Genomic DNA, 24,889 nt, shown 5'->3' on the forward strand with positions numbered 1-24,889 from the left:
AGAAATTGGCGGCTAAGGGGTGGGCGTCCTTCTTCTGATTCTCAGTCTAGGGGTAGATCTAGGCGTGGTAGGGGCAGAGCTCAGAGTACCTTTAGGCCTAGAACATGGAGTTCGCCTGCTCAATCTGCTGGTGAGGGTAGGGGCCAGTCCTTTCGTAAACAGGCCCAATGACCTGCATTTTCAGCTGCCAGATTCTTCTTGCCTGGCAGCTCCTTTGGGAGGAAAACTAGCTCTCTTCAAGCGAAACTGGTTGTTAATCACCCAAGACAAATGGGTTTTGGACATTATAAACAAAGGTTACAAGTTTTATTTCCATACATTGCCTCCTTTCACAGGTATGCCAGACATTCCTCCTCGGCAAAGGATGGAGGCTCACAAACAGATTTCATTACTTCTTCACATGGGGGCTATACAGCCAGTACCTCCTTCAGAAGTGGGTCTAGGGTTTTATTCCCGCCTGTTTCTAGTACCAAAGAAAGGGAACACGTGGAGACCGATCTTGGATTTATCTCTCCTCAACACTTATTTGGACATTCCAAAGTTCAAAATGTTGACATTACAACAGCTTTTACCTCTACTGGGAAAAGATCACTGGATGGTAACTCTGGATCTAAAAGAGGCTTATCTTCATGTTCCTATCGGGCCAAGTGGAAGGAAGTACTTGCGTTTCGAGCTGGAAATTTACATTTTCAGTTCTCTGCATTGCCCTTTGGCTTATCTACTGCGCCCAGAGTGTTCACAAAGGTTCTGGCTCCAGTGATGGCCTTTTTTCAGGATGGAAGGAATACAAATTTATCCTTATTTGGACGATTGCCTGATTATTGCACAAGACAGGGACGAGCTTCTTCAGCATCTACAGTATGTGATGGTAGTGTTAAGATGCCTAGGGTATTCTGTGAACGAAACAAAGTCCAGTCTAGTACCCTCTCAGGACATGTGCTTTCTGGGTGTGAGACTGAATACAGCTTCCCAGGTGGCCTTTTTGACCCCGGACAAACAGAAAAGTCTTTCACTTTATTTCCATCAAATGTCTCTACAGTCCAGGCTGACTGCAAGGACAGTCCTTCAAGCCTTGGGGTTCATGGCATCTTGTATTCTGGTGCTTCCCAATGCCAAATTGCATATGAGGAAGCTTCAATGGTATCTCAAAAATCTATGGACACAACACTGCCAAGATCTAGACACTGTCATTCAGATAATTCCTTGCATTCAGAAGGAATTTTTGTGGTGGGCTCAGGAATGTCACCTAAACAAGGGACTCTCTGTGACCCGACCAGAGGCGAGTCAGATTCTAACGACGGATGCCTCGGACAAGGCTTGGGGAGCACACCTCAATGGAAAATGGGTGCAAGACGCGTGGCCTGCCAGACTTCAACATTTGCATATCAACTTGAAGGAGATGTTAGCAGTACAATTTGCATTGATGGCTTTCAAGTTTACTTCACCCAGGGCAGGTGTTGATTCTAACAGACAACACAACTGTCATGTGGTACATCAACAAGCAAGGGGAACTCATTCGTACCCTCTTTGCAGACAAGCGATGATTTTGTGGGAGACAGCTCTCAGTTACAACCTCAATCTTCAGGCAAGATTTCTACCAGGAGCGCAGAACTCCTTAGCAGATGTATTGAGCAGACAAATAGTGGATCCTCACGAGTGGAAATTGGATCCTCAGGTATTTCAAACGTTGACAGTGTCATGGGGAACTCCAGACATAGATCTGTTTGCTTCTCCACTAAATTACCAGTTGCCAAAGTTTTGCACAAAAAGGTTTCATCCCACAGCTTGGAAGGTGGACGCTCTGTCATTCAGTTGGAACAATCTTCATGTTATATGCCTTTCCACCTCTACCTCTTCTGCCCAAGGTTCTCTTGAAGGCCAGACAAGACAAGCCATCCATGATCCTGATAGCACCGGATTGGCCTCGACAACACTGGTACCCGCTACTGAGGAGTTTGGTCCGGGAGCCTCCATGGCCTCTGCCTTTGATTCCGCACCTTTTGTCTCAGGAGGGCAATCACTTTCTCAATGTCAGAATTCAGTCTCTGCACCTAACAGCCTGGCATATTCTGTTCTAGACTCTGGAGGTTCTCAGCTTCCACAACAAGTTTTGAATGTTATTTTGGAGGCCAGGAGGCCTAGCACAAGGAAAGTTTATGCTGATAAATGGAGGAGATTTTTTATTTGGAGCAAAGGGAAGGACTTTGATGTTTCCAAACCTAATTTGAGTGCTTCTTTACTATAAGGTTTGTCCTTCTCCTCCATAAAGGTTCATGCTGCAGCCATTTCGGCTAATTATGACTGTGACCCTCCTTTATTCTCTCATCCTTTGTTTAAGCAGTTTCTCAGAGGGGCAAAGAACATAAGACCCCCATGAGCTCCTACTCCTGCTTGGGATCTCAATTTTGTGTTGGAAAAGCTTACTCTACAACCTTTTGAGCCTGCAGCTACTGCCGAGTTAAAGTATTTGTCATGGAAAACTGCTTTTTTGTTGGCCATTACTTCTGCAAGAAGGGTTTCTGAATTACAGGCCCTTATGGCAGTGGAGCCTTTCTTGATTTTCATAAGGATAGGGTATCTTTGCACTAATCCTTCCTTTATGCCTAAAGTGGTTTCAGTGTGGCCTTAAACCAAACTATTCATTTGCCTACTTTTATGCAAATCCTCAAAATAAAGGGAGAAGATTTTGCATACTTTGGATATTCACAGGCAGTTGCGTTATTATTTGAGCAGAACAAGGGAGTTCAGACAGTCTCAGCAGTTGTTTGTTTCTTTTGCTTTGGGTTCACAGGGTAGACCTGTTTCAAAACAAACTATTTCTAAATGGATTGGGTTTTGTATTTCTTTTGTTATTCCATTATGGTAAGGAGATTCTGGCTGGAATCAGACCTCATTCCACTAGAGCTACTGCAACTTCTACTGCCTTTCTAAGGGGGTAGCTACAAAGGATATTTTGGAAGCAGCCACTTGGAGTTCAGTACATACTTTTCTAAACATTACCACCTTCCTCTTTATTCTAAGTCTAGGGCTGGATTTGCCACTGCAATATTACAGGGCATTTTAGCAGCCCCTAATGCTTTATGATTTTGCCAACCTCCCTTTCCCGTTGCTTTGGGATTCTACCCATAAGTAAGGACTGCAGCAATGTGAGATGAAGAACATAGTACAGTTTTGTACCTACCATAAATGTAGATGTTCAAGATCCACATTCCTGCAGTCCAATTTTCCCTCCCTCCTTCCGCTCTGTAGCTTAGCATGGTTATATGGTTTGGGTTATGGCTGTAGTTGGGCATATCTTTTGGGAAGGTACTCTGTTTTTTGGCTGTGGCCTCCCTTTTAGGGCCTTCTGACATCTGGGGCAAGAAAAGACTGAGGATATGACGTCGGTCATGCGCTTTTATACCCTGACGCTCTGATGTCAGGGCTGTGCGCCCATGACAGACGTCAGCCTAATACTTTGGTATTCGGGCCGACCGAGGACAGCGGACTACCCATAAGTAAGGACTGCAGCAATGTGGATCTTCGAACATCTACATTTATGGTAGGTACAAAACTGTACTTTTGGCTCACCTGCACAGCAGGTGCTGAAGAAGATGGAAGAGAAAGCAAAATCTGTCCAGACGGTCAAGGATTTCTTACAGGTCCAGCCTCCAAGGTTTAGTAGGAACTGGCCTTCCAAGAATTGGTCCTTTCCAGACACCAGAGCACAGAGAGGCAGGAATAGGCGCCCAAGAGGCAGGGGTCAATCCAGAGGTGCCTACAGGGGACGTCAGTGGCAGCCTAACAACCAGTGAAGTACTGCCACAGATCCAGCCACTACCACTTCCACAGGACAATCACAGTGACTTGGCTCTGAGACCGCCTACCAGGGAGCAACTAGATGCACCCTTAGGTGGAAAGCTAGCCTTATTTTCAGTAAACTGGCATTACATCACAGGAGACAAATGGATTTTACAGACAATAGACAAAGGTTACAGGTTTCACTTCCATACTCTACCAAGGAAGAGAGGAATGCCAAACCTACCTCCAAATCAAAAGACAAAAGCTCTAGAACAAATAGACAACTTAATAAGGATGAGAGCTATAGAAAAAGTACCGTCTATGGAACAAGGGCAAGGATTTTACTCCAGACTTTTCCTGGTGCCAAGAAAAGAAAACTAATGGAGACCTATTCTAGACCTGTCCGCTCCGAACACATTATCTCATTGTTCCAAAATTCAAAATGCTGACCCTACAGCAGCTTCTTCCCATGCTGGGCAAGGAGTCTTGGCTGGTAACTCTAGATCTCAAGGAGGCATACCTGCACGTCCCCATACGACCAAATTGCAGAAGATACCTCAGATTTCTTGCAGGATCAGAGCATTATCAATTCTCAGCATTGCCCTTTGGCTTATCTACTGCGCCCAGAGTATTCACGAAATGCCTGGCATCAGTAATTGCTCATTGCAGGCTTCAGGGAATTCAAATTTACCCTTACCTGGACGACTGCCTGTTACAAGCGGACAACAAAAACAAATTAGCAAAAGATTTGACAAAGGTCATTCATCTGCTACAAGCCCTGGGATACACGGTCAGTATAAAAAAGTCAAGGCTGATACCATCCCAGAGGATAACTTTCTTGGGTGCAGAACTGTCTTGGGTGCAGAACTGGACACATCAAATCAAATGGCATCCCTCACAGCAGAAAAGCAGAAGCACCTTCCTCTCTATTTCATGGCATTAACAACGCAGAACCAGCTAACAGCAAGGAAAGTCCTGCAAGCCCTGGGTTACATGGCATCCTGCATAATATTGATTCCACATGCCAGACTACATATGAGGAAGTTGCAATGGTACCTAAGGAATTTATGGTCTTAGCACAAGCACAGCCTAGAAACCCAAATTCCAATAATTCCATGCCTGAAGCAAGAATTCCAATGGTGGGCTCAGGCCTGTCAAACGAACAAAGGACTGCCCTTCCACAGCCCTCAACCAAGCCAGACTATCACCACGGACGCCTCAGACCTCGGTTGGGGGGCACACATGCTGGAAAAGTGCATACAAGGCTTATGGACTCAAGACCAGCTGAACCTACACATAAATCAAAAGGAAATGCTGGCAGTCAAACTGGCAATTCAGACATTCAGACCGTTTCTTCAACAGGGTCAATTGCTGATAAGGACGGACAACACCACAGTTATGTGGTACATCAACAAACAGGGAGGCACACATTCATACTCTCTATGCCGGATGGCAATGGGCCTCTGGAATGTGGCCCTGAGCTTCAACATTCAGCTCCAGGCAATATTTGTGCCAGGAAAAGAAAATATACTAGCAGACATCCTAAGCAGAACTACCACGGATGCCCACGAATGGATGCTGCATCCAGACATCTTCAAATCCATTACAAGGAAATGGGGACTACCAGAAATAGACTTATTCGCATCCCCACACAACCACCAATTGAAAAAATTCTGCACAAGGACATACCACCCTCTGGCTTGGAAGGTGGACTCCCTATCTTTCAGTTGGGAAAACCTGACAGCATATGCATTCCCACCTCTTCCTTTGATGCACAAGGTGCTATTGAAGATCAAAGAAGACCACCCAAGGATCATCCTGATAGCTCCAGACTGGCCGAGGCAGCATTGGTACCCATTACGGAGGAGTATGTCTCGGGAACAAATATGGTCTCTGCCCCTAGTTCCCTTACTACTAACACAGAACAACTTCAAAACCCTGCATCCAAACTTGCAAACGCTGCAGCTAGCTGCCTGGAACATTGCATAAGACAAAATAACCCAGATTTATCTCAAAGGGTTAAAGACATTATCTTGGAGGCTCGCAGACCCTCAACAAGGAAAACTTACTCAGCAAAATGGAAAAGATATCTCATTTGGAGTGCAGCAAAAGGAGAAAATGTGACACTGGTAAACATAGCTAACATCTTGGAATACTTGGCAGAACTTTTCCACAATGGCCTGTCCTATTCTTCCATTAAGATTCATGCATCAGCTATTTCAGCAGAATACAACATGGACCCTCCAGTCTTCTCTCACCCTCTACTCAGGCAGTTTCTGAGAGGAATTAAAAATGTAAAGCCACCGAGAAAGCCACCATTGCCCGCATGGGACTTGAACTTTGTGCTGGAGAAGTTGACACTCCCTCCTTTTGAACCAGCAGCAACAGCAGAATTACAGTACTTATCATGGAAAACTGCTTTCCTGCTTGCAATCACTTCAGCAAGAAGGGTTTCTGAATTACAGGCATTAATGGCAGTACTGCCTTTCCTTATCTTCCATCAAGATAGTGTCCATGAGAACTAATCCTACTTTTATGCCAAAGGTGGTCTCCAGGGTATCTCTAAACCAAGCTATCCACCTACCTACATTCTTCCCCAACCCACAGAACAGGGGAGAAAGATTATTACATACTTTGGATGTACATAGGCAATTGCGCTACTACCTGGACAGAACCAAGAGCAATAGAAAAACTGGCCAGCTACTGGTAGCATATGCAACAGGAATGGAAGGAAAAGCAATTTCAAAACAGACAATCTCAAAGTGGATAGGAAATTGCATTAGATTCTGTTACTCTTACCATGGAAAAACAACTCCAGAAAACATCAGACCTCACTCCACAAGGGCTACAGCCACTACTACAGCTTTTTTACAAGGAGTGGCTACCAAAGACATTTTAGAGGCTGCTACTTGGAGCTCCGTGCATACATTTGCCAAGCATTATAATCCACCCTTATACTCCAGATCCCGAGCAGGTTTTGCCACTGCTGTTTTGCAAGGGATCTTAACTACACCATAATCTTATTATTATTACCTCCTCCCCCAGTTTGGCTATGGTATTCTACCCATTTGTAAGGACTGCAGATGCATCCTTGAAGGACATAGTACAGTTTTGTACCTACCATAAATGTAGATGTCCGAGAGGTATGCATCTGCAGTCAGGATTACCCACCCTCCTTCCCCTCTGTGGTACTCCTAGGGTATTTGCCCATCTTGTAGCTAGCTGGGGGAATCTATTATGGTGTATTTGTTTGTATATATGTATATACATGTTTATTTCTATTTGCTCTCTATTGTTTGGAAACTTTTGCATTTATCCAAATTTAGCCTTCCTAGAGGGCACCTGGCATCTGGGGCAAGAAACACTGAGGAAAATGGTGTCGGCTGATGCCTTTATACCCGCAGAACTGCAGCTATGACGTCGGGTGAAGTGCGATACCAGCCGAGGCCAGACCCAGACTTTGGAATCCGGCCGACCGAAGGGCTGCCTGAGGCCAGGACAACCCATTTGTAAGGACTGCAGATGCATACCTCTCGGACATCTACATTTATGGTAGGTACAAAACTGTACTTTTTCTTTATTAGCAAACAGGACTGCCTACTGCATTGGATAACTTTTTCTTTCATACTTAGTGTCATGTAAAATTAGTCTGCATTGTATCAGCATTTCTGTTCTGACAGACTGCAAGAGAACTGTATCTAAGAAATGTTTGCTGTTTACCCTTCTAATTTGCAGTTGTAAACTGATAATGGGTTATCTGGTTTTCCTGCAGGTTTGTAAGTATGTATCCGTTAAATGTTCCAGTAATGACTTTTCACCTACTTTCTAAGAATTTTGTCATGCTATTGAAAGGTGTTCTGTATGGTGTGAGAACACTTTTATCTAACTTTCCTAGTGGAAAGGTCTGCTTCTCTTGTACTGCCTGGCATACCTAATTAAGTGGTTTAAATGTGTTGTATGAAAAATATTGGCACGAATTGATGTTGGAGCATAATGTACCAGTACTGTTTTATTTTGTCAGATTGTGCAAGTGCCGGATCGGTGATGAAATACGTTTGCCCATCTGATTTGCAGAAGCAAACTGATGATGAATTTTATGCCTGAGTTTCCAGCAGCTTTGTGTGTGTATTAAAGAACTGTCGTAAATTTCATACTGGGAAGTACTCGCCTAGTTTCTTAACTGGTTGACAAGTTATTGATTATGTACTTCAACAAATAACCAATATATCCCACCGGTCAGTCTACGGAATACAAATTACTGCAGATACATTCATGTTTTATTGAACCGTTTAGAACTGTGAATTGAGCCCTTTCGTCCTGAACAACATACTTCTGAATCTGAAGAATTTTTATGTTCAGGATGGAAGAGCTCAATTCACTGTTGTAAATGGTTCAGTAAAACATTCTTAATGTACTTGCAGTAATTTGTAGTCCATAGACTGACCATTTGGCTATTTTGGTTGTTTGACAGGTTACTGACCAACAGTGTGAGTTACTTTTTTTTCTCCTTCCTAGTAGAACGGCATCATTTCTGTTGCATTGCCAGGAATTCCTAATGAAGTAAGTGGATAAGAAATGTTCCAGTGGAAAGAAAAAAGGTAAAGTAAAACCATTTGTAACAGTTTTTTGTGTGTATCGTATTACAAGATTGCTGGATCTATGATGAAATATATTTGCCGTTTACCCATCTGATTTGCATTTGCAAACTGATTATGCATTTTACTCCTGAGTTTCCAGCAGGTTTTAGTGTATGTATTGCTAGAGAGTTTGTGTAGTTACTCTGGGAACTATTGAGTTTCTTAGGAATTAAATTTCTAGATAAGTTAGTAAGCCTTACTGTAAAATATCTGTCTAGTTCTGCAAGAACAGGTTGACGTTGCTGAAAGTAAGATGACTACCTTACCTCTTTTTTTTTTTTTTTATACAGGGTAGTCCAAATTTGAGCAGTTGGCATCCCGGGGAAAAACACATGATAAATGGTAAATGTCCTGAGATTAAGAAAATTGAAGAACATCATAGGGTGGGATGCTCGATTTATTTTATCACTGTGCTGGCATAAAAGACTATGCCTCTCTGCCTTGGGTACATAGTGTTCTAGTATGAAAAGGGCCAAGTGAAACTTGTTTGGTATTAGAACATGTAATTTTATGTCGGATTATGCAAATGCTGTATCTTTGAGAAGCTGTAGTTTTATTGGCTATTTTGGGTCAGCTCTAAACACCTTGATCTGTCTCTCATAAAACCCGGCTGCCTCGTGGTTTTGGCGTCTTTTCAGGCTTGCTAGTTGTTGCTGAAGCACCTACCAAGGGGAGAAAACGCTGAGAGAAGAAAAGGAGCCACTTTTGTGATTTTAAGTATTTTCTTCTGAATTTTTGTTAAGTTTTACTGCTTTGCTGCCTACTTTTTGGCATTTTCCAGCTTGCTAAAATTTATAGCTGTAACAGTACTTGGAACACATCTAGAGCTTGTTTACTGCATTTCCTGTGTTGCACTTAAAAAATCGTTTTTTTCTCAAAAAAACTGCATTTTACCTGATTTTGGCCTAGCACTCGAGTGTGGGGTCATTTATTGCACTGTTGTGATTATTTTGCTGCTTGTGTATCTCTGCTACCTTTAAACTACAACAAAAAGAAAAGAAAAAAAAAGATCTTGCTTTTTTCCCCACTTTCTGAAAGTTAAGAAACTTCAGTTACAGATTTGCTGTTCTGAACTGTTTGGAAGTTTCTAGAAGGTCAGTGCTTGTTTGGGCTAAAGGGAAGTCTCTGTGTTCACCAGTGGTAGTGGTTAACACTGAACAAGCCTGCCTGTCCCTGGAGGAGTGGTTACTACCTAGAAGCTGTAGTTTTATTGGCCATTTTGGGTCAATTCTAAACTCCTTGATCCCTCTCTCTTAAAACCCTGTAACTCTCTTTTTGTGCGGTTTTGCTCACTGAGTAGCGCCGGGCAGCGCCGCCTAAACAGGTTTAAACTATTCCAGGCTCTACAAAGTCTGCTCTTCACTTTTTCCCTTAGAACTGTTCAAACTCTCAAAATAATTACTCTGTTCTCTTTCTAAAGCCCTGCACTTGCTCAGCTCTTATAAGGAAACACTAACTAACTAAAGCACTACACCCTCCTTGACTTCTCATAAGTATTAGGCTCCCGATTGGTCTTTCCTGATCAGATTAGGGAAGGGAACTGAATTTTCACTTGATCAGTAAAAAAAACAGTTCCCTATACTAATCTGGTATGTCCAAGAGTCTGTTTCAAGGTTACTGTCCAGTCCAGCTGGTGAATCTGGGAATTTTGAGGCAATGTTACAATTGCCTTATGTACACAGACAACCCTCTCCTCCTTCCAACAAACTCTAATACATGTGAGAGATGCAGTTACACAGCCAAACTGGAGGCAGAGCTCTCTCAACCGAAGACTGGCACAGTCAGTCAGGAGGAAAAGGTAACCACCCACACCACAAATCCAGTCTCACACAGACCTATTGCATCTGCATACCCAACACAAACGTACAAAAAACATACTTGGAGGCTCTAAATAAAAATCTGCCTAAACAGCAAAGACCTCCTAAGCAGATATCCAAGCAACAGCCACCCCTCAACAATACCCACGAATCACATATCTCACAAAATCAGTGTGCCTCACAGTCACAGCCCTTAAGGCCAAACAACACACCAAATACACTTGTTATAGGGGACGCTATTGTCCGGCACACTGACGTCCCGCTCACCAGACTGAACAAGGAGAAGGTCACTGTAAGCTGCCTGTCTGGTGCCTGGATCCGCCACATAACGCAAGGACTCTGGTCACTCCAAAGCAAGTACAAGTATGACTCCGTCATTGTCCATGCTGGTGTGAATGACCTGAGACGTACCTCCCTGGACTACATAAAAAGAGACATAGAGGAGCTCTCTGACCATGTAGCCCAGGCTGGTATGACCCTGACCTTGAGTAGCATCTTGCCCTCACCAAGAATGATGCCACAGTATAAAGACAAAATGATCAGTTTCAACAATTGGCTAAAGTATTGGTGTCATTCAAAGGGGATCCAGTGTCTGTCAGCCTGGGATGACATGCTCGACAAGCCACATTGCTTCGCTAGGGACGGCTTGCACCTGTCACCCTTAGGCTTTCATATACTGGCCAAGGTTCTTGCCACCCCCATAGTGCCTTATTTAGGCAAGGCTCAAAGGACAAACCCACCTCCATAGACAACCCAAGGATAAAAAAAACTAAAGGTAATGCTACTCAGTGCCAGATGTCTAAACCTCAAGATGCACGCACTCGAGGCTCTCCTCAGTATGGAAAACATCAATGTCTGTGTAGTAACAGAAACCTGGTTCAAGGCTCCTGAGAGCACCCCAGCACTACCATGCGTTTCGGCCCCAAAACTCAAACCGAAACACAAAAGGAGGGGGAGTATCTATATTCATCAAAGATACCTACACCTCCAGGTTAGTGGCACTGCACGAAGCATCGGAAACCATCCATGTGCAACTAACAGCGGGCAAAACTGCCTTTCAGTTTGTAGCCTGCTATAGAACACCCTCCCTATTACAGGAACCCCACTTGGAATTCCTGAGAACACTGGAGAAATATGAAGGTCTCTCCAAACACTATATGTTATTGGGTGACTTCAACTACCCAAACATTGACTGGGAAAACTACTCAAGCCCAAACATGCTTGCCCAACGGTTCCTTGAATTTATAAACTCTAATGCAATGGAACAACTGGTGGTCACTCCCACAAGAGGGAACAACATATTGGACCTGGTCATCACCAACATGGGGACTCTATGTTCCACACCAGAGGTAACCCCCTCATTGGCAAGATCAGACCATAAAATTTTCCCTGGACATCCATATCCCGTCCCCACCCCCAGCCAAGGAAATCACTGTAAAGAATTTCTCAAAAGCCAACTTTGCACTTCCAAGACTGAGGTAGAATCCTTCAAAGCCCCTGGGCCAGAGGATAATACAGCCCAATCCGCAGAATCCTTTACAAATGCATTCTGTGAGCACATGCAGGAATGCATGGATCGTGCTATCCCAAATAAAACCAAGACTCACTCCTCCAAAAACAGGAGACCGGTCTGGTGGACCCCGGCCATAAATAAACTATACAACAGAAGGAGGAAGCTACTACACAACAGAGCAAAATCCCAAAAAGGGAAGGCATCTCTGATCAGTATTAACAAGAAACTTCGATCCCTCATAAAATCATCAAGGCCAGTTTCAAAAGAAAAATTGCCCTAGACACTAAAGATAATCACAAGGTCTTCTTTAGTTATGTCAGGAACATGGGCGGAAACTCCCAGATATGCTCTGAATTGTTGCATAACACTACAAAATATACCAAACCTACAGACATAGCCAACTTCCTGGCAGACGGATTCAGCGCAAACTTCTCCCCCCCAAAGGAGCAAATGCCTATCCTAACTGAATGTAACCTCCCTGACATCACAGATGCACAGGTGAAAGCTGCCCTCTCCAAAGCAAAAAACACAGCATCTATGGGACTGGACGGTGTCCCAGGCTGTGTCTTACACAAGCTCCAAGAAGAACTGAACCCTCACATTAAGTCGCTGTTCAAACTTAGCCTTACCACAGGATATGTACCCAAAGAATGGCGTACAGCTACAGTGGTCCCACTCCACAAAGGTGGTGCCACAACGGACCCCGGAAACTATCGCCCCATAAGCCTGGCTAGTCTGGTCTGTAAAGCTATGGAGCATATTATCATGGAACTTATAAACAAAGACATTGGGAGCCTCCAGACACTGGACCCTACCCAATTCGGCTTTAAGGGCAGATCTTGCCTCTTAAAAACCTAGTTGCTTTCTTTGAAACAGTTACCAAAGCCATAGATGAGGGCAAGGTAGTCCACACAGCCTACCTGGACCTCGCAAAAGCCTTCGACACAATACCCCACTCAGGCATCATAAATAAGCTTACCAGCTTAAATATCAACCCCTATATCACAAGATGGGTTGCATACTGGCTCAGAGATGGAACCCACATGGTCAGAATTGCAGGTGCCATGTCCGAATCCAAACCAGTTACAAGTGGCGTCCCACAGGGCTCAGTTCTGGGACCTCTCTTGTTAGGTATATACTTCTCTGAGGTTCAGGCTAACACGGATAAAACTACCGGGAAGGAGACGTCTTCTGGGGACAGTTAAACCGCAAGTGAGCTCGCCCAAAGAAATTACACTAAATACATACAATGGCAGTACAGAACAGCTGAGAGCGGTAGGCTGTCACCTACTCAATATGCTACAGGGTGTCTTGTCTGTGCCGATACTTGGTGCGACCTCAGAGTGGTAGACCAAGTGGGATCAGAGTGGGAGGGGAGGTTAGCCAGAGTGGGATCAGAGTTATTTCAATTTGTAAAATAAAGAAAAGCTAGGGTGATTTATAAGAGGGACTAGCTGTAAAATCCAGAGAGAGTTTCAGATGAAAGATAAAGGGCAGGAGATGTATAAAGAGGATGGAGTAGATAGGGTGGTAAAAAGAGAGCATGAGGGCAGTGGGCATAAAGGGGAGAGCAACAGCTGTTAGACTCAAGGGAAAGAAAAACAAGCTATATAGCACTGTGATACAGGAGGGAAACAACACACTAGTACTTGAAATGCTGGTTAGGCAAAAAAACACCACAATGATATACAGAGACAAAATCTGGGTCCTTGAGGCTCGTTTAGCAGAGAGATAATCTAGTTGCAGGCAAACTTTGACTACTATTATATACAGATGAGGTACCTTAACATAAAGTTTAACTGATGAGAAATGGTTCTAGCAGTTAAATGAAATATATTCAATCTGTTGCAAAGCATAGATTGAGATTGCCAGAAACAGGCTGTAACCCTGCTGTGATATTTATAATGTGTTGCTAATGCAGAGAAATAGCTTTACAAAGACCATAAAAGGTGCATCTCACTTTAAATGCAGTTATATAGTTCTCGTACAGTAATCGCTACTTTCCTTCAGAGAAAAGACAAAACTTGGGTGCAGAACATTTTAAGGAAAGGCATAATAACATCCCTGAATTAATCACTGTATAGCAGTAGTTGACCATACAGTTCAGTAAATGTCTTGTTTATGCGCTCTGCAGTGCAGGAGCGGTAAAAATACCAGATACAGTTTAAAAACAGCAGCAGTTAACCAGAGAAATCAGCAACTATCTGGGTTATGCAGTCTGCAGTACACGAGTGGTATGAATACAAAGATACAGTTTAAAACGGTAGTAAATCCTTATAATTAAAAAAATTATGATTCGGGTTCAGAATAAAACAGCAGAAAAAAACATTAAATTAAGACTTACAGACGAGCACACTATGTGGAGGGACTGGAGGGACAGCAGAAGCATCTAGGCAGGTAAAGGGGATATTTAAAAATGGTGCCGCAAGAGCGATCTAATGGATATAGTTTCTGCTAAGTTAATAAGGGCAGCACATGCTCCTGGAGAGGGGGGGACCAGTAGCCTCAGGAGAGCCGTCCAGCACCCACTGGAAGAGGCAAGAATATGATTGCTAGGGGTGGGTGACTTCCCGAAGGATACTGTAATGCATTTAGTTTTAGTCCATGGCTCTGACACCAGTTGTTAGTCTGTGTCAGCCCTTCCTGGAGAACATGGTCAGTGGGTGATTTCAGTGACTGCTCCTGATTTACAATCCTTTGCCAATTTAGTCAGCCAGAGGCTATTGACATTGGCATTGACTTCAGGGAATTAAATGTCAACAAGGCATGGTCCCTGGACCGATCCCTGAGGAACTCCACTTGTGACTGGCCTCTTTGCAGAAGTGGGCTCCCAATTCTAACCTTGGTCTACTTTGTTTATTCTCCCAATTCCTTTGATTCCAAAGTTCCTACAGAGAACTGACAGATTGAAGAGCAAATGTCATCCTCATTGCACCCTGTTGGCCTCGACAGATTTGGTTTCCCCAACCTCCTCCTTATGGTTTTTCTGGTAGAGTGAGTGGATGTGAAAGAATTGGTATAATCCAAACATGACAAAGCTCCAGATATAGCCTTGTCTAACCTTTGCTGTTTCTGTTATGTTTTTTTTTTTGTATAAGAATTATTTCTGTAGCTAGCAAACAATATCTGAGGTAATTGGGGTTGGTGCATTCTGGGTAAGAGAGAATCTCAAGAGTTTTAAGTTGTCACACAATTTTGCCACAGCCGAGTCAGATCCAACATTTCGTAGCCAAACCCATCAGTTGAGGAAGAATGAAAATGGACAACACAGATGGAATGTTGTGGTGAGTACATAACTTTTTCTTAGCAACTGGCCACCCTCCAGTCCTTGTTGAACGCCTCAGTGAGGTGATTTCTCATGCCTCAGAGGGAGGTTTGAAAGCTGTAGGTTCAGGAATTGCTGTAAGAAGGCATGTCTCGATAATCTTTGACTTTGGGGAGCCCTTCAAGACGTAATTGTTCAATGCTCCTTTTGTGACAGATCCACCTTCTTTTGCCCTAAGGTGAAGAAAACTCTCTCCAGGAGCAAGCAGCAATTCAAATTCAAAGGCTGCTAGAGAAAAAGTCCTCCATCTTAGCGTACATTTTTCTACCCTTTGGAGGACTTTCTGACAACCAGAGAGGAGGTAACCAGAAAGGAGATAGAAAGATGTGGTTCCAAAAGATGCAAGGGTCTTCCCAGGACTTATGAAGACAGATCCCTCCCCTCTGGGGCAGAGAAGGGAACTCCTAATAGAAGGCCTTGACCCTGTGACGGAGGTGACCTGCAACATCAGGGCTTCAGAGGTCCTTTTCTGAAAAGCCTTTTCAGCGGCCCTGATGGGTTGCCCGGCTGCTGCACTTTGAGGCAGTCAAAGGGGTGGCACTTATCTGTGCACCCAAAGACTGGACAGCCATTACCAAAGAAACCTGGGTGCACAGAATAATACCCTGAGGTTACTACATACCACTTTTCCTTCCATCTCCCCAACAGTCCAAAACAATTTTCAATGTTCCACCCAGTCAGAGGAAATCAGCAGATGTAGAAATAGAAAAGCTGCTATGAAAGAGGGTCATTAAAGAAGAACACGATGGAAATTTCTCTTTCCTGATCACCATTACTTTGGCTAGATTTGTATTAGAACTCCTGGCTCTTTCTTCCCAGCCATCTTATCTGATTTTTCATAAGGATAGCATATCTTTTCGAATTAACCTTTTTCTACCCAGTGTGGCTTCAGAGACCATTACCAACAAGTCCCGTCAGTCTGTTTTCCCATCATGGGAGAGTACATATGCTGCACCTGCTGGCTGTTAATAGACAACTTAAAATCTAATGTGCTGTTTTCATTCATTCCTCGACTGATGGGTTTGGATCAGATACCCTGATCCGAGACTGCCATTTCTATCAGATCCTAGAACTCTCAAGCCTCTCCATTTACCCACGATGCCCCACCAACCTAACATACCACTGATCTTGTTTGCTGTCATTTGGCATCGGATGTGATTCCTGAGCTACCAAACATTATTTGGATATTTTGCACTTTACAACGGTGTCTTGAGTTTAAATTTCCTCGTACCTTTCTTCTACCTCCCACCCATAATCTACTGAATTAGTTTACTCTGTTCTGATGTTCTTCGTCTTCCCTTGCTGCAGTCCTGACAATTGGGTATAGTCCGCGTCCCAGTCGGCCCGAATACCAGAGTATAAGGCTGACGTCGGTCATGGCGCTTAGACTGGCGTCAGCGTCAGGGTACAAATGCGCATGACCGACGTCATTTCCTCAGTCTTTTTTGCCGCATGGTCCGATGCAGAAGCAATTTTGCGAGTGCAGGTTGGCGTTCTGAGATTTTCCGAAACCGGAGTTTCAGACCGAAAACAGAGTTGGCTAAGTACCCGTTGAACATTTTGGTTTTTCTTGCCTCAGTATTTAACGGATGTCAGAAAAAGTGAATAACTGTATTTCTTGTGGGAAGCAGATACCGCATAGGGATTATCATACATTGTGTATACCTTGTTTAGGGCCTGAGCACGGCGTTGTTGGTTGCCGCTCTTGTGCTAGATTTAACAAAGCACTATTAAGAGGAGGCTTGATTGTGCTAGGTTAGTGTTTGGGAAGCGTTGCAATTATACTATGCCGTCGGATGCTCCGGCGCCTGCTTCATCTAAGAAGCGCAAGGACAAAACAGTGAAGTCTAGGGTGAGGAACCGGCAGTCCCGGACGTCGGTCCTTTCAAGGCTCAGGGAGCCAGAGGTTTTGCCAGGAGTCTCTATGGAGTCTCAGGCAGATACTTTACTGTTACAGGATGTGCCCTCTCAGGAGGTAGGCCAGGCTGAGGGCTTCTCAGGTAGCTGTTCTTCCCTCTCTTCCCAAGGTAGTTAGGGCCTCTCCTTCTGTTGCCAAAGCTTCTTTTAGGAAGGCCAAGTTCAGCTTCTCTAGGGGCTGCTCCTAGCATTTCGGGCTCTGTGTCTACGAAACATATGCTTAAATTGGCAGAAAATTTGGTTACTCTGCTTAGTGGTTCTATGCCCCACCTGATAAGAGGCCTAGGGTGGAACAGGAGTTTGATAGTTTTGAACAGTGTTCACAGGCTTCAGAGTCTTCTGTGGAAGACTTGCAAGAGTTCCTACTTATTCTGATTCTGATGTGGATGATTCCACTCCTTCAGCTTCTCCTCCTGAGGATTTTTCATTTTCAGAGACTCTTCACTCCATGAGGGAGCACTTTAAATGGGAAGGCCAAGATTACTCTGACTCCAGAAAAAGGCTTAGGGAATTCTTGTTTTGCCCCAGCATAGGCCCTTAGCTATTCCTCCTGTGTTGAATGTGGTGGAGGATGTTTTTGCAGAGGCTTCTCTGAACCCTGATTCCTTGCCTCCTGCTCCTGTTAAGCCTGATAGGTATTATAGGGTGCCCGAAGCTCATAAGTATTTGTTTAAGAGTCCCAGGGCGGACCCAGAAACTGTTTCTCAGGGGCCTAAAGGTGTTAAAGCTTCTGTGGTTAAAAATCCTGTACCCTCTGATAAAGAGGCAAGGGCTTTGGATAGGTGGGGTAAGAAAGTATATACTTCTTCCACTCTAGCCATGAGGCGTTGAATTGTCAGTTTCATATGCTGAAATATCAGAATTATCTCCTTTCACAATTGAAATCTAAGGTGGATGCTTTGGCGGAAGGTATTGAGTGTAAAGAATTGCTGGATTTGGTTCATGTGTCTGAACAAGTGGGTAAGCATTCTTTGCAGTGTGGTTTTGATGCTGTTCAGGCCTCCTCGAGGGTGGCTGCTACTAGTTCTGTTCTTCGCAGACATGCATGGTTGAAGGATCAGAATTTAGCTGAGCATGTTAAGACCAGGATTTTGGATGCTCCTTTACAGTCTGATGTGTTGTTTGGACCGCCTGTGGAAGCAGTTTTAAAGAAAATGGAGGACAAAGCTAAGTCTATGCAGACTGTTAAAGATTTTTGCAGGTGCAGCCTCCAGTTTAGTAGAAATTGGCCTGCTAAGGGGTGGACATATCCTGCTTATGGTTCCCAGTCTAGGGGTAGGTCTAGGCGTGGTTGGGCCAGGGCTCAAGGTTCGTTTAGGCCTAGATCAGACAGTTCACCTGCTCAGACTTCTGGTGAGGGCAGGGGTCAGTCCTTCGTAAGCAGACCCAATGACCTGCCTTTTCAGCTGCCAGTGCATTCTCGTCTGGCAGCTCCTTTGGGAGGAAGATTGTCTCTTTTCAAAGAAAATTGGGATTTAATCACTCAAGACAGATGGGTGCTGGATATCATTCATCACGGGTACAGATTTTATTTCCACACAATGCCCCTTTCAAAGGCATGCCAGATGTTCCTCCTCCACAAAGAGAAGAGGCGCACAAGCAAGTTGCTCAGTTACTCCAGATAGGGGCTATTCAGCCAGTGCCTGTATCAGAAAGGGGCGATTTTATTCTCGCCTGTTCCTAGTACCAAAGAAGGGGAACACGTGGAGACCAATTTTGGATTTATCTATCCTCAACACTTATCTGGACATTCCCAAGTTCAAGATGTTGACGTTACAGCAACTGTTACCTCTGCTGGGCAAGGATCACTGGATGGTAACTTTGGATCTCAAGGAAGCTTACCTTCATGTGCCCATAAGGCTAAGTTGCAGAAAGTATCTGCGGTTTCGAACTGGAGATTTTCATTATCAGTTCTCTGCATTGCCCTTTGGCTTATCTACTGCCCAGAGTATTCACAAAGGTTCTGGCTCCAGTGATAGCTTACTTCAGGCTTCAAGGCATTCAAATTTATCCTTACTTGGACGACTGCCTGATTCTGGCTCAAGAAAAGGAACACCTTCTACAGCATCTGGAATATGTCATAGCAGTGCTAAGATGCCTAGGGTATTCTGTGAACGAAATAAAGTCCAGTCTAGTACCCTCTCAAGACATGTGCTTTCTGGGTGTGAGACTGAATACAGCAGCCCAGATGGCCTTTTTAACCCCGGACAAACAAAAGAGTCTGTCACTTTACTTCCATCAACTATCTCATCAGTCCGTGCTGACTGCAAGGACAGTCCTTCAAGCATTAGGGTTAATGGCATCTTGTATTCTGGTGCTTCCCAATGCCAAACTGCATATGAGGAAGCTGCAATGGTATCTCAAAAATGTATGGACACAGCACTGCCAAGATTTGGACACTGTCATTCAAATAATACCTTGCCTTCAAAAGGAATTCTTGTGGTGGGCTCAGGAATGTCACCTAAACAAGGGACTCTCTGTGACCCGGCCAGAGGCGAGTCAGATTTTAACGACAGATGCCTCGGACACTGCTTGGGGAGCTCATCTAAATGGAAAGTGGATACAAGACAAGTGGCCTGCCAGACTACAGCATCTACATATCAACATGAAGGAGATGTTAGCAGTCCAGTTTGCATTGATGGCGTTCCAGGAGTTACTTCTTCCAGGGCAGGTGTTGATTCTGACAGACAACACAACTGTCATGTGGTACATCAACAAGCAAGGGGAACACATTCTTATCCTCTATGCAGGCAAGCAATGATTTTATGGGAGAAGCCTGCAACTGACTCTTCAGGCAAGGTTTCTGCCAGGAGCACAGAACTCCCTAGCAGATGTATTAAGCAGACAAATCATGGATCCCCACAGTGGAAACTGGATCTTCATGTATTTCAGAAATTGACAGTGTCATGGGGAACTCCAGACATAGATCTGTTCGCTTCTCCACTAAACCACCAGCTGCCAAAGTATTGCACAAAGGGGTTTCATCACACAGCTTGGAAAGTGGATGCTCTGTCTTTCAGTTGGAAAAACCTTCATGTCTATGCCTTTCCACCTCTACCTCTTCTTCCAAAGGTATTACTAAAGGTCAGACAGGACAGGCCAAGGATGATTTTGATAGCTCCAGATTGGCCTCGGCAACACTGGTACCCACTTCTAAGGAGTCTTGTAAAGAAGCCTCCATGGCCTTTACCTCTGATTCCTCATCTGTTATCTCAGAAGGACGGTCATCTGCTCAATGTCAAGCTTCAATCTCTTCATCTCACAGCTTGGCATATTCTGTGTTGAAGCATGGTAGGTCTCAGCTTCCTCAACAAGTTTTAAATGTGATTATGGAAGCTAGAAGGCCTAGTACTAGGAGAGTGTAAAATGGAAGAGATTTTTATTTTGGAGTACAGCAAAGAATTTGGAGATTTCAGAGCCTAATTTGAGTGTGGCTCTTCAATATCTTACTGAATTATTGGACAAAGGTTTGTCCTTCTCTTCCATAAAGATTCATGCTGCAGCAATTTCAGCTCACTATGATTGTGACCCACCTTTGTTTTCATCCTTTGTTCAAGCAGTTTCTTAGAGGGGCAAAGAATATAAGACCCCCGTAGAGCTCCTACTCCTGCTTGGGATCTCAATTTTGTGTTGGAAAAACTTACTCTACAACCTTTTGAGCCTGCAGCTACTGCTGAATTGAAATATTTGTCATGGAAGACTGCTTTTCTGTTGGCTATTACTTCTGCAAGAAGGGTGTCTGAGTTGCAGGCCCTTATGGCAGTAGAGCCCTTTTGATTTTCCATAAGGACAGGGTATCATTACACTAATCCTTCCTTTATGCCTAAGGTGGTTTCTAGTGTGGCTTTAAACCAAACTATTCATTTGCCTACTTTTTGCAGATCCTCAAAATAAAGGGAAAAGATTTTGCACACTTTAGATGTACACAGGCAATTCGTTATTATTTGAGCAGGACTAAAGATTTTAGGCAGTCTCAGCAGTTACTTGTTTCTTTTGCTTTGAGTTCACAGGGCAAGCCTGTGTCAAAACAAACTATTTCTAGGTGGATTGGCTTTTGCATTGCATTTTGTTATTCCCATCATGGCAAAGAGGTTCCAGCTGGGATTAGGCCTCATTCCACTAGGGCTACTGCCACTTCAACAGCATTTCTAAGGGGTGGCAACTAAGGATATTCTGGAAGCAGCTACTTGGAGTTCAGTGCATACTTTCTCTAGGCATTATCACCTGCCTATATACTCTAAGACTAGAGCTGGTTTTGCCACAGCTGTTTTACAAGGCATGTTGTCAGCTCCTGCTACTTTATAATTTGCCAGCCTCCCTTACCTCTGCTTTGGGATTCTACCCAATTGTCAGGACTGCAGCAAGGGAAGCGAAGAACATAGTACAGTTTTGTACCTACCATAAATGTAGATGTTGATTCCCTTGCTGCAGTCTCCCTCCTTCCCTCTGTGTTTCAGGGTGGTTGTGTAGGTGAGTTTACATGCTTATATTTTTGTATATATTGTACATGTTTTTGGTGCAGGTTGTTTTTGGGACTTGTCTTTTTGGGTCTTCTGACATCTGGGGCAAGAAAAGACTGAGGAAATGACGTCGGTCATGCGCATTAGTACCCTGACGTACTGGCGTCAGTCTAAGGCGCCATGACCGACGTCAGCCCTCTGGTATTCCGACTGGGACGCGGACTATACCCAATTGTCAGGACTGCAGCAAGGGAATCCTCGAACATCTACATTTATGGTAGGTACAAAACTGTACTTTTTTTTTAGCTACTGTTATTTGGTACTTCTCATGAAACCTTTTTTGTTTTTACATTTGTTTACCAGGAAAGTACGACTGGGATGAAGACTAATTTTCACCGGAGGCCCTGGGAGAAAAAAAACATTAACCTACACAGCAAATTACCTATATAATGTAATCAAATTATTTTTGGCATTTTTCTTTGCTTTTTTGAGTATTTCTACTGCTGTTATTTTCTTAAAAAAAAACAAAATGCTGTATAGATTGTGTAGTTGTTGCTACTTTTCAAGCCTGGTTAAGTTGGTCGTTGATTCTCTGCCTCTGTGTGTGTATATAGTTGTTTTTGGCTAAAAATGTCTGACAGACCCTCTGGATTCAAAAATGTTTCCTGTGGGCACAAGCTTCCAAACTCAGATGTCAACAGGGAATGTGGGTCCTGCAGACACTGCTATATCTGCTCCAGTTTTTAACAGTAAAGCATTAACAGATCGCATGAATAAATTAGTTCTGCAAGGTCTTTTACATTCAACAACCTCTTCAGTTACTGGGGTACAAACCTCCTCAAAAAAAAAAAAAAAAAAAAAAAAAAAAGCCTGAAAAAAGTAAAGTTTTACTTTGCCTTAAAGAAAAGGAATCCTAAAAAAAGGAATCCTAAAAAAGGTAGCCTGACTGATCTGCGGCATCAGCATTCGCTCCCTCAGTCGAGCTTCCTGCTAAGATTCATAGAAAGTCTGATCCGACAGTACAGAAACCAGTCTCCTCGGATCCCATTGCCAACACTTCTTTCGTATTGGATTCCTTCCAGGCTTCCTTCTCTCTTTCTGGGGGGGATCGCTAAGAAAACCTTCTTGGCCTCCTTCCACTGCATCTTCTCTCAGGTCTTTCAGAAGAAGATGTGGATAAGATGAAGTTCCTCAAAGCACAGATATAGGGGGTTGACCTTGCTCCAGGCCCATGAGCCAACTTCTGTCCATTCCCCTTCTAGCGCCTTCTCTGATCCAAACTTTTGTTTTGGAGCCATTGGATTTAATATCTGCAAGGGTGCCTACTTCTGCTCGAAGAACATTTGCTCTGCAAGGGTGCCTACTTCTGCTCGAACATTTGCTCTTCGACTCTGATTCCATTGAGCTGACCAATGTAGAGCATCTCTTAGTCGAAACATCTGCACTAGATTTGGGGGCTTGGTGTTGACTACACAATTTTTGGAGAGGTCTCTTCTCTCAGTGCAGGATAGCGTGGGTCCAACTCCCTCCTCAGGTGGAGTACTGGTGGGATGTCCTTCAAGGATGCATTTGCAGTCATCACATATGGGTTGTCCTGCCTCAGGCAGTCCTTCGGTCGGCCGGATTCCAAAGTCTGGGTCCGGCGTCGGCTGATGTCGCCCTTTCCCCGTCAGAGCGTCTGGGGTATAAAAGCGTCAGCCGACGCCATCTTCCTCAGTCTTTCTTGCCGCGTGGTGCCCGAAGCAGAAGCAGTTCGCAAGTGCCGGTCGGCCAGCTCCTGTAATTCAGCTAACCGAAGACTTCAAAAGCTAAGTACCTTGTTGGGGACTCTTTCTTGCATCAGCCGATGTCAGATAAAGTTAATAATTGTTTAACTTGTGGGAAACAAATACCTCATAAGGATTTCCACTCTTACTGCCTCCCCTGCTTAGGCCCAGACCACGACGTCTCTGCCTGTTCAGCCTGTGCTTCCTTCAACCGACACACTCTTAGACATCGGTCGGCGTTCGCAGAAGAGTTTTTTGGGGCTAGTTTTTCTTATAAAATGCCGTCGGAGACCCCAACTTCACATTTAACTAAGAAACGGAAAGACAAGGACCGACACACGCGGGCCGCGGTTTCGGCTGAAACCGCGGCTAGGCCTACCGCGAGTGTCTGTCTCTGCTGATACCGAGTCCTTGGAACTTCAGAACCCTGAAACAGTACAACCGACAGCCTCTGCCCTGGAGGCTCCTGCCGAGTCGGTTATGGAATTGCCTTCAGAAACTGGTGTTTTGGAAGCTTCCGACACCATACCACTAGACAAAGCTACACCAGCACGTGGTGCAGCCGGGCCTCCTGCATCCATGTCCATTAAGGCCTTCACCAGGGCTAAAGCTGCTAAACACACTAAAGCCATGCCTCCCAGGGTTATTCCTCAGGGACCCTCTTCTATTTTCCAGATCCTAACCTTGGCAGAGGACCTTATCTCTCTAATCAGGGGCTCTCAGCCCCATCCGGACAGGGGCTCCCAACCTCCTCTAGACAAAAGGCCCAGGGTAGATCCCCCTGATCCCCTCTCCTCAGAGGAGGCCTCTGATGGCTCGGATCACTCTGACTACCAGGAGGAGGCTTTTTCTGCCTACGAGGATTCGGATGCAGAGGAATCTATCCCCTCAGCCTCCCCTCCTGAAGAGCTTTCCTTTGGGGAGACCCTTCACTCTGAGAGAGCATTTCAAATGGCAGGGCCAGGAATATTCTGATTCCAGGAAGAGACTAAGAACTTTTCTTCATTTACCTCAGCATAGACCTTTGGCTATTCCTCCTGTTTTAAATGTCATTGATGATGTGTACTCTGACTCTAGTAATGACCCCTGACACACTGCCTCCGGCTCCTGTTAAACCCGATAGGTATTACAGGGTCCCGGACTCACATAATTTTCTTTACAAGGCCCACTCTGCTGATCCTGAAACTATTTCCCAGGGCCCTAAAGGGGTTGCAGCTGTTAGACCCACTCCCCTCTGCAAAGGAGTCCAGGGCTTTAGAGAGATGGGGTAAAAAAGTGTATACTTCTGCCACTCTTTCCATGAGGGCATTAAATTGTCAATTTCATACGATACAGTACCAAGAGTATTTGTTAGAAGAAATGCATAAGAAACTGTCTTCTACTGAACCCCTTGATTGCAAAATCCCTTCAGGATCTGGAACGTAACTCCCTGCAGGTTAGCAACCATTTCTTGCAGTGTGGTTATGATGCATTGGAAGCTTCATGTAGGTCAGCAATGACAGGTGTAATCATACGTAGGCATGCTTGGCTGAAGGAACAATCTCTGCCAGACCATGTTAAAGCTAAGCTTTTGGATGCTCCACTGGAAAAGCAAAAGTTATTTGGTTCCACTGCTCAAGAGGTCCTAAAGAAATTTGAGAAAAAGGCAAAATCTGTACAAACAGTTAAGGATTT

At 44.3% G+C, this 24,889-nt stretch overlaps 1 long non-coding RNA gene across 8 annotated transcripts in view; it reads left to right on the forward strand.

Annotated features, from left to right (window-relative positions):
- LOC122798329 overlaps positions 1–24,889 on the forward strand; it is a 387,619-nt gene that overhangs the window by 189,929 nt on the left and 172,801 nt on the right. For 4 of the 8 annotated variants that reach the window (XR_006364244.1, XR_006364245.1, XR_006364251.1 and 1 more), the window contains 2 exons: positions 8,296–8,378; positions 21,813–21,900. This is a non-coding gene — a long non-coding RNA (uncharacterized LOC122798329). Of the gene's footprint in view, positions 1–8,295; positions 8,379–8,707; positions 8,760–21,812; positions 21,901–24,889 lie in introns of all 8 variants that reach the window. The other 4 variants (XR_006364248.1, XR_006364250.1, XR_006364249.1 and 1 more) reach the window with 4 other exon arrangements.

Source organism: Protopterus annectens, chromosome 3.part1, assembly GCF_019279795.1.
Source record: "Protopterus annectens isolate FY-2018-M chromosome 3.part1, PAN1.0, whole genome shotgun sequence".
Lineage (NCBI taxonomy): Eukaryota > Metazoa > Chordata > Ceratodontiformes > Protopteridae > Protopterus > Protopterus annectens.